Here is a 10,142-nt window from a genome sequence, read left to right on the forward strand (position 1 = left end):
CAGTCACGTTTATTAGTGTGACGTCATTTTAAAGAAATACTTAAATAGTAAAAGAGCAGGAATATGGTGAGTTATGGCGACCCTACACAAATTTAAGGCGACCCCAATAGGTTGCAGACCACTGCCCTACAATACACTGAATGTAAAAGACACAAGCTATCAAAATCGGAATTCTACATTTTATCTGCACAGAATGGAGAGCTACGAAGTTCAACTGGTGGAAGTGTTTACGCGCGTTGGTATCCGGGTCGTCCATCAGGTTCGGGTCAATTGGTCTATTGGGTTATTGCAACAAATCCATCAAGGGGGTCTAGCATTGGCATGTTTAATATCGGAGAGCTCAACTACCAATGGCCCGTCCCACTTTGTCGCATTAAAACATCAAACTAACACCGACGATCAAAGAACATTTTTCTTTGTAATATTTGGCAGCACAAATGGTATTAATTAGCGACTTGCTAATCGCATGTTGAGCAGTAAAGTGATTTGATTGTTGATTTGCGCTATTATGTGGAATATACATTGTAAATAAACAATTAACGCCATTCGATTAAGTTGTAGTAATACCAAAGTTCCATCCGCCTAAACAGACCAGTTTAGAATCTTTCCTTGAGCACAGCCATTGGTTGCGTGGAGCCGCATCTTTTATTGAAGGGCTGATGTAAGCTCTTTAAGGTTTAGTGAATGAGCGAGAGGCGTCAACTCTCCACGTGCAGCTGAAGGTCGACGGTCTGCGACGGCGTATACGCTCCGTACCCTTGCGGAACTTCGCCTTAGAAACGTATTCTGTGGCGAATTTCGATTGTAAATCTAATAATTCTAAATAAAACATATTTAGCAAAACTGCAGGACAAACACAGAGTAATTACTATGCAGAGTAATGACGACGAGTGTTATGTTTCACTTGTCTGAGTATGTGTTATATAAATCCTTATTCGCGCATTGCAAAATAACGAGTAAATCCAACAAAAACTCTTTAAATGCCGAAATTTTAAATGACCTAACACCAAAGACTAATTGAAGTATAGAGAGTGAGAGTAAATATTTGGTATTTAGCGAGTTCGTTTTGCGTGTGCAATTGAAAAGTCTGTTTAAAGTCGTTCTGTCCTAATAATTAGTTACATTCTCACTTATACCTAGGCTTGCCATACGTCCCGGTTTAGCCGGGACAGTCCTGGTTTTAAGGCCTTGTCCAGGTGTCCCGGTCGGTTAACCAATTTGTCCCGGATTTTTAAATTTGTGATTTACCAAAAAAAATTTAAAAATGTAAAAATTCTTGAGTTGGTCATTTAGCAATTTTTTCTCAAAACCAGAGAGAGGGTGAGGTTGCTGGGGCAAGGTCATTTTTTGTGTGTGGTGAGTAAAAAAATTGAATGGATATTATCTGGCGGGTGTTGGGAGATAACATTTTGAAAGAGGTAAGCGAGCGCCGTCGCAAACCGGTCACTGTTAAGCAATTTTTATTTTCAAGGATTTGTTTCACGTATGACGCAGTTTGGTGCCGGTATTATTGCTTTTACGCATGTCTAAACAATTGCTGTTACAACTTAAAGTTTAACGTTTGTAAGTAATTCTATATCGATAAATGTCGCAGGTTTTCAGCATTACATATCAAATTGAAGTCATAACACACTGATTGCTTTCACACTGATTAACAGAAAAACGTTTTAATGTTTCCAACTCAAGACTTATATGTTTAAAAACTTCTTGATGCCTTTTACCGCGCAAAATTTAGGTAGAGTTCGCAAAATTTATGGCGACCCCACAAAAATTTTAGGCGACCCCAACAGGTTGGAGACCATTGCCTTACAATACACTGAATGTAAAAGACTCAAGCTATTAAAACCGGAATTCTACATTTTATCTGCACAGAATGGAGAGCTACTAAGTTCAACTGGTGGAAGTGTTTACGCGCGTTGGTTGCCGGGAGATCCATCTGGCTCGGGTCAAGCAATGGTTTGACGTATTGGAACAAATCCATTACAATCTAACATTGGGATGTATAATTATGGAGATCTCAACTACAAATTTCCCGTCCCACTTTGTCGTATTGGAACATCAAACTAACACCGACGATCAAAAAACATTTTTCTTTGTAATATTTGGCAGCACAAATGGTATTAATTTAATGCGGCGGTTTTACTACTAACCAAATTTCAGTTTCAATCGAGATTTTACTTATGTTGGACGCAACATGGTACAGGGATTACGTCTCGGCCTAAAGGTTTTACCTTTGTAAGTGGTTACAAAATTGCTTTTTGGTTACATTGTATAAAAAAAAACTGTGTAAAGATAGTATTTTAATCGCACAGGACGAAGAATTGAATTTGTTTCTTTAAATAATGCTTTTTGGTTACACTTTGTTGTACTGTATAAAAACTTTAATAGCAATTACCTACGTGGAAATAAAAATAAAATTAGGTATATTGCCTTAATTTAAATTAGTTACTTTTAGGTTTAAGAACTTCTTGAAGTATGTTACCGCGACAAATGTAGATAGTTCGCAAAACATCGCATTTAATGTGGCGTTTTTAATTGTAACCAATTTTCAGTTTCAAACGAGATTTTACTTACGTTGGAGGCAGTATGACACCAGAATTACGTATTTGCTGAATATCACGACGTGCGAACAATGGCTGCTATAGAACTTAAGGTTTTACGTTACTGAGTGGTTCCCTATGGATAAATGTTACTGGTTTTCGTTACGTAAAAGATGTTTGACGTTCTTAGTCGTTGGGTATTTACTCGTTTCAACGCAAATAAGCACACATTATTTGCAATTTTGTTTCAACAAAATGTAAAATGTTAGTTTGCAAAGACGAACAATTAGATGTTTCACAGTTACGCAGATAAATTCGATAATTTATTAACACGCCTTCCGATTAAATGCTGCTTTCACACAGGCTACAGAATGTAACTCCATTTGTGGGGAATCATTTAGTTAAACCATTTCAGGCACAATAAGCAAAAAAAAAGTCAAGGGACGACCAACATATATGCTGTATATAGCAATTAACGATTGTAGAAATTAAAATGTTTATTTAGAAAAATTAAAATGTTTACGACGTTACACAATATTTATCAAGCCAGGATATTACGCTCTCCGTAACATTACTTAATAAAATGGTAAATTACCTTTTTAAACCATTGGCAATAACACGCGGCTCGAGGCCAGCTTGATAGAATCCTACATTTTGTTTAACTTATGCTTGAGAATGATTTAGTCCAGGAATACGAATTTGTCACGTACACAGCGGCTTTGCCAACATGTACGGCCTATCGGTACGCTAAGATCGCTAGGATCGCAAGGATCGCTAGGATCGCTAGGATCGCAAGGATCGCAAGGATCGCTAGGATCGCTAGGATCGCAAGGATCGCAAGGATCGCTAGGATCGCTAGTAAGCCTTTATCGGCAGCAATATTCCTATGACCGTAATTTCCCTTGTGCACCGTCTAAAAACAGACAAAATTATAAATATGTGTAGAATGATTTATCATTTGTTAATTTTGCGTAGTAAGTTTTAGTCACTATTATTTCATCATCGTTTGGTTGTGGCCGCAATGTGGTATATGTTCCTTTTCTTGGGTTTCTAATACACAACTGCTTCTTAAATTCTCTCACTTCGATTAATTTGTTCTCCTTTTTGTATAATACTGTTTTAATATATTTTAAGCAGCTCCAACTCCAAAAATCGTCATTAAATTTTTTATTGATTCCTGACTTGATTCTATTAACGTTCATGACGTTACTAACAATATAAAAAAATCCTTCTTTTTTACCATTAGGAATTTTTTCCAGAGGCTCGGTGGAAAATGTGGCAAGTAAATTTACGGCTTGGCTCGGTGGCATAAATGAGAAATCAATGGGCCCTTGAAGGGCCGACGTCTCATTTTCCTCTTTTTCAGACACAATTTCAAAAAAACTTGAACTGGAAATTTCCAAATCTTCCGTACATAGCGATTCTGAATTTGAATCTCTGAACGCCTGTGATGGATTTTTACAGACATGTTCTGGTTTGGGGGACGACAAAAACTCTTTTCCTCGTATTAGAGCAACAAAATGGCTAGGAGTCCAAATAACAGCTTTTTTAGAGCCCACTCGGGACCACATTATATTAAGTGGTTCTAATAACCCAAAATCATCAGCTTGAATTGTTCGGTTTAAAATGCCAACTGTTTTATCCTGTAAACCGTTGCAGGTCGGATAAATACACTGGATTGGCCTTCAATTATACTTGTTGAAAACCCCCCAATTTCGGCGCAGTCAGTACATGCATCATCGTAGGACGGTGACAAGAAACTAAAGGAAGCAGCTAGTTCGTGCATAATATACGCATCCTTATTTCCAACAAGTTCAACCCAGGTCCGTGCACGTAGCTCTGTTGATATTTTTTCTGAGTCTGAGAGGCAAATTGATACTGCATTAAACAGGCAATCACCGTCTGCGCTGGTAAGAAGAGGTGTCCACTTTCCTGCCAAGCCTTGGTCGGTTAAAATAGCAGAAGCAAACGGGTTTTCTGGAAGAAAATCAAACGCCGAATGCGTATCGCAAAAAAACGGCTGTTCAGGTAGTAAGCCTTTAGCAGTGGCAATATTCCGAAGAAAATAATTTCCGTTGTACGCTGCCTAAAAAACAATAAACAAAATCATGAATATGTGTAGAAAAGTACATCACACACGTCAGGCGCAATTATTTTTTCCGTGTTGGAAAGTGGATTAAGAACGTCCTCATAAAGAAGCAGTTTTTAATACAACCCAATATTTACGTCGTGTTTATTTTACTGTTAAGAAACAGTTTGATCGTTATTTTACCAATAATTCTCTGGGTTAGTTGTCTAATTTTGGCTTCATTATGTTTATAATGGCTCTTACAGCCAAGGTGAAAACAATGCTCACCAAAAGTAAACAAAAAAATACAAATTGTGTTTCGTGATGTCGAATAAGTTTCAACTTTGAGCCGACAAATTTAACAGAAAACCTAGGCAGGTACATTTGATGATCAGTTGCGAATTAATGTTAGCACACCCCCTAAGAATAAAAAAAGTTTTTTTGAGGGCCGTTGCAGGTTTTCTGTCTATTTGTAATACGCATATCATCGACGGTATCACCGCCCTATTTAATTAACTTATAGGCCTAGATAAACGATAAACGTTAAAGTTACCGCCCTTTCGGACTATTTTTCATGCATATTTTATGTATGATAACAGGCTAGCAACAGGGGTAGTCGAACTTAATTTGCGCGAAACTAAAGCTCATTGTTTTTTCGATATTGCCGTTGTATTGTGTGTCTTACATCTTTTGAAACACCATAACGCAATGTTTAATATTTGCGCTAGACATTTTTTTGCGCTCGACATCATACAACCTTATAACCGTGGAGTCAATGCCCTCACAACACGTTTGATACAGCAATTGTGACGGAATTTAATACAGCAATTGTGACGAAATAATAGCATCAGTTACACGCCGGTTAATCAATATGATATAACTATGTTATAAAGGCATAACCGAAAAACTAACTGAGCGTAAATTCATCCAAAATGCTTTGAACCAAAGAAATCGTTTAGCCTCTCCGCCTTGTATTGGAAGCTTTTTATTGCGTTTCTGGCTACGGTTAAGGCAAGAACGACCTTATTTTACCTCATATGAGAATTCCTATAACACTTACCAACAATTTTTTTTAGCACACCTAGCTAACATTTATTAGCTAATTAAATAGTTTGCAAACAAAAGTAATGAAAAACAAACCTAACAATATTTATAATATCAAAACCTACATTGCACTACACATTCAGCTAAAGTTTAGATATTTCAACGCTTTTTAAAAGTGTGCCGTTGAGTAGTACAAACGTTTCAATTATCTGCAACATTTTCTTGGGTGAAATGTTTTTTTTTATTTATACGACCGCATACCACAATTAATGCTGGACTAACTACAAACTGAAAAATGCCTTCCTTGTGTACCTTGCGATCATTGTGTACCTTGCGATCCTTGTGAACCTTGCGATCCTAGCGATCCTTGCGATCTTTGCGATCCTTGCGATCCTTGCGATCCTTGCGATCCTTGCGATCCTTGCGATCCTTGCGATCCTTGCGACACTTGCGATCCTTGCGATCCTTGCGATCCTAGCGATCCTAGTGATCATTGCGATCCTTGCGACACTTGCGATCCTTGCGATCCTAGCGATCCTAGTGATCATTGCGATCCTTGCGACACTTGCGATCCTTGCGATCCTAGCGATCCTAGTGATCATTGCGATCCTTGCGACACTTGCGATCCTTGCGATCTTTGCGATCCTAGCGATCCTTGCGATCCTTGCGATCCTAGCGATCCTAGTGATCATTGCGATCCTTGCGATCCTTGCGATCCTTGCGATCCTTGCGATCCTTGCGATCCTTGCGACCCTTGCGATCCTTGCGACCCTTGCGATCCTAGCGATCCTAGTGATCATTGCGATCATTGCGATCCTTGCGATCCTTGCGATCCTTGCGATCCTTGCGACCCTTGCGATCCTTGCGATCCTTGCGATCCTAGCGATCCTAGTGATCATTGCGATCCTTGCGACCCTTGCGATCCTAGCGATCCTAGTGATCATTGCGATCATTGCGATCCTTGCGATCCTTGCGATCCTTGCGATCCTTGCGACCCTTGCGATCCTTGCGATCCTTGCGATCCTTGCGATCCTTGCGACCCTTGCGATCCTAGCGATCCTAGTGATCATTGCGATCATTGCGATCCTTGCGATCCTTGCGATCCTTGCGATCCTTGCGATCCTTGCGATCCTTGCGACCCTTGCGATCCTTGCGATCCTTGCGATCCTTGCGATCCTTGCGACCCTTGCGATCCTTGCGATCCTTGCGATCCTAGCGATCCTTGCGATCCTTGCGATCCTTGCGATCCTTGCGATCCTTGCGATCCTTGCGATCCTTGCGATCCTTGCGATCCTAGCGATCCTTGCGATCCTTGCGATCCTTGCGATCCTTGCGATCCTTGCGATCCTTGCGATCCTTGCGATCCTTGCGATCCTTGCGATCCTTGCGATCCTAATGATCATTGCGATCCTTGCGACACTTGCGATCCTTGCGATCCTAGCGATCCTAGTGATCATTGCGATCCTTGCGACACTTGCGATCCTTGCGATCCTAGCGATCCTAGTGATCATTGCGATCCTTGCGACACTTGCGATCCTTGCGATCTTTGCGATCCTAGCGATCCTTGCGATCCTTGCGATCCTAGCGATCCTAGTGATCATTGCGATCCTTGCGATCCTTGCGATCCTTGCGATCCTTGCGATCCTTGCGACCCTTGCGATCCTTGCGATCCTTGCGATCCTTGCGATCCTAGTGATCATTGCGATCCTTGCGACACTTGCGATCCTTGCGATCCTAGCGATCCTAGTGATCATTGCGATCCTTGCGACACTTGCGATCCTTGCGATCTTTGCGATCCTAGCGATCCTTGCGATCCTTGCGATCCTAGCGATCCTAGTGATCATTGCGATCCTTGCGACACTTGCCATCCTTGCGACACTTGCGATCCTTGCGATCTTTGCGATCCTAGCGATCCTTGCGATCTTTGCGATCCTAGCGATCCTAGCGATCCTAGTGATCATTGCGATCCTAGCGATCCTAGTGATCATTGCGATCCTTGCGATCCTTGCGATCCTTGCGATCCTTGCGATCCTTGCGACCCTTGCGATCCTTGCGATCCTTGCGATCCTTGCGATCCTAGTGATCATTGCGATCCTTGCGACACTTGCGATCCTTGCGATCCTTGCGATCCTAGCGATCCTAGTGATCATTGCGATCCTTGCGATCCTTGCGATCCTTGCGATCCTTGCGATCCTTGCGACCCTTGCGATCCTTGCGATCCTTGCGATCCTTGCGATCCTAGTGATCATTGCGATCCTTGCGACACTTGCGATCCTTGCGATCCTAGCGATCCTAGTGATCATTGCGATCCTTGCGACACTTGCGATCCTTGCGATCTTTGCGATCCTAGCGATCCTTGCGATCCTTGCGATCCTAGCGATCCTAGTGATCATTGCGATCCTTGCGACACTTGCCATCCTTGCGACACTTGCGATCCTTGCGATCTTTGCGATCCTAGCGATCCTTGCGATCTTTGCGATCCTAGCGATCCTAGCGATCCTAGTGATCATTGCGATCCTAGCGATCCTAGTGATCATTGCGATCCTTGCGATCCTTGCGATCCTTGCGATCCTTGCGATCCTTGCGACCCTTGCGATCCTTGCGATCCTTGCGATCCTTGCGATCCTAGTGATCATTGCGATCCTTGCGACACTTGCGATCCTTGCGATCCTAGCGATCCTAGTGATCATTGCGATCCTTGCGACACTTGCGATCCTTGCGATCTTTGCGATCCTAGCGATCCTTGCGATCCTTGCGATCCTAGCGATCCTAGTGATCATTGCGATCCTTGCGACACTTGCCATCCTTGCGACACTTGCGATCCTTGCGATCTTTGCGATCCTAGCGATCCTTGCGATCTTTGCGATCCTAGCGATCCTAGTGATCGTTGCGATCCTGTATATTTTAGAGGCACCCCCTAATGTTGTTGCTGTTTTCACGAGGGCCGCATCCTCCCTTACTTAAAGAAAGCATTTATCCGACTCATTTTATACGCAATACAGAACATTACTTTCGGTTACAATTTAAATTACTTAGACAAACCACCCTGAAAAATACCTCCTGACAAATTATAAAACAACCGCGAAACCGATAAGTTAATTACCTGCTTTAAATATTTTGTGTTAGGTCGACATTAAACCTATTTGCAGTTTTCAATATGAGTCCCGAATTTACGTTTCGAAAAAAATGGCAAGCCTACTTATACCATTACCCCCTCGTTGTGGTGGTCGGGTTTTGGGGAGGATAATGTACGTTCCTAAACTTTTACAATTGACTTTTCTGCCCCTTTTTAGGCGTTGGCCGCTTTTATTGATTCATTTTAATATTTTGATTTACGTTTCCTCTATTGAATATTGTTTAAAGGCACTTGGTGTAGGCTGCTGATTTTGATAACAAGGCGGTATAACTCTATAGTGTGTTTGGAAGACTTGTGCTAACCTTTTGTGATGTACAGTTTGCCATCGGATGGTCGTTTTTAATAGAGAGGCTGCAAAACGTACCAAGAAAAGCTTACAATTGAATTGACTCACAAAATTTAATGCAGTATTGTTCTTCCTGGGTAGTAGCCTACGTGTGGTTTGCAGAACCGCGCGATGCTTATCGAAGCGTAACTTTGGTTAAGAGACTGGATCAACTACAGATGTGAATCCACCTTAAACTTTTGACGTAAACGCAAAACCTCTTAAATATTATCCAACTTAAAAGTTAATAGAACCACAAATGAAAATATGTAATAGTGATTTAGTCCGCAGATTGCAAAGTAGGCTATCGATATTATATTTACTAAATCCGTAAAAAGCTTGGCCATGTAGCTTGATTGCAAACTATAAAAGTATAAACAACGTTGCAATAATTTAGGTTTATTTACGAAAATGTGATTTCACCGATTTATCTGAATACTATCGTGAATTAATATTGATTATTCTGGTTTGACGAATACATCGTGGCGAGCAAGAGACAACAACTGATTTATTGGATTTATATGGCGGAAGAGGTATGGCGTTATTTATCGCAAAAAGTATATTAATGCCATTTTATAAACAATGGCGACCAAAGTATGAGGAGCGATTGAATAAATGGAATTTCTGTGCAGAAGAATTACAAATGCACTGACACTATAAAGTTAAGTAATTTTAATGGAATTTGTACAACAAGGCCTGTTGTGAATGCCAATCTATGTGCTTAATATGTTTGTCAGCTTTTCAACTGCAGAAACATGTCTCAGGTAAAATTGACTCAACATAACCTAGGGAATTCGACAAATAAGGCTCCATACGTAGAACAATGTTCTGACGTATGAAAACGAACATTCCGAAACCTTATAGGAGCAAACCGTGTCACAACAAAATGCGAGCAAAACAACTTCAGCTGGCATGCACCATAAATAGAGACTTCGCCAAATAAGGCTACGTATACCAACGTAACCTGGCTTTCCAAAGTCTATAAAAGTACGGTGAACCTGAGCACCGACACACAACCTCGAAGGCAAT

The sequence above is a fragment of the Ascidiella aspersa genome, chromosome 3 (assembly GCF_963924565.1).
Source record: "Ascidiella aspersa chromosome 3, kaAscAspe10.2, whole genome shotgun sequence".
Lineage (NCBI taxonomy): Eukaryota > Metazoa > Chordata > Ascidiacea > Phlebobranchia > Ascidiidae > Ascidiella > Ascidiella aspersa.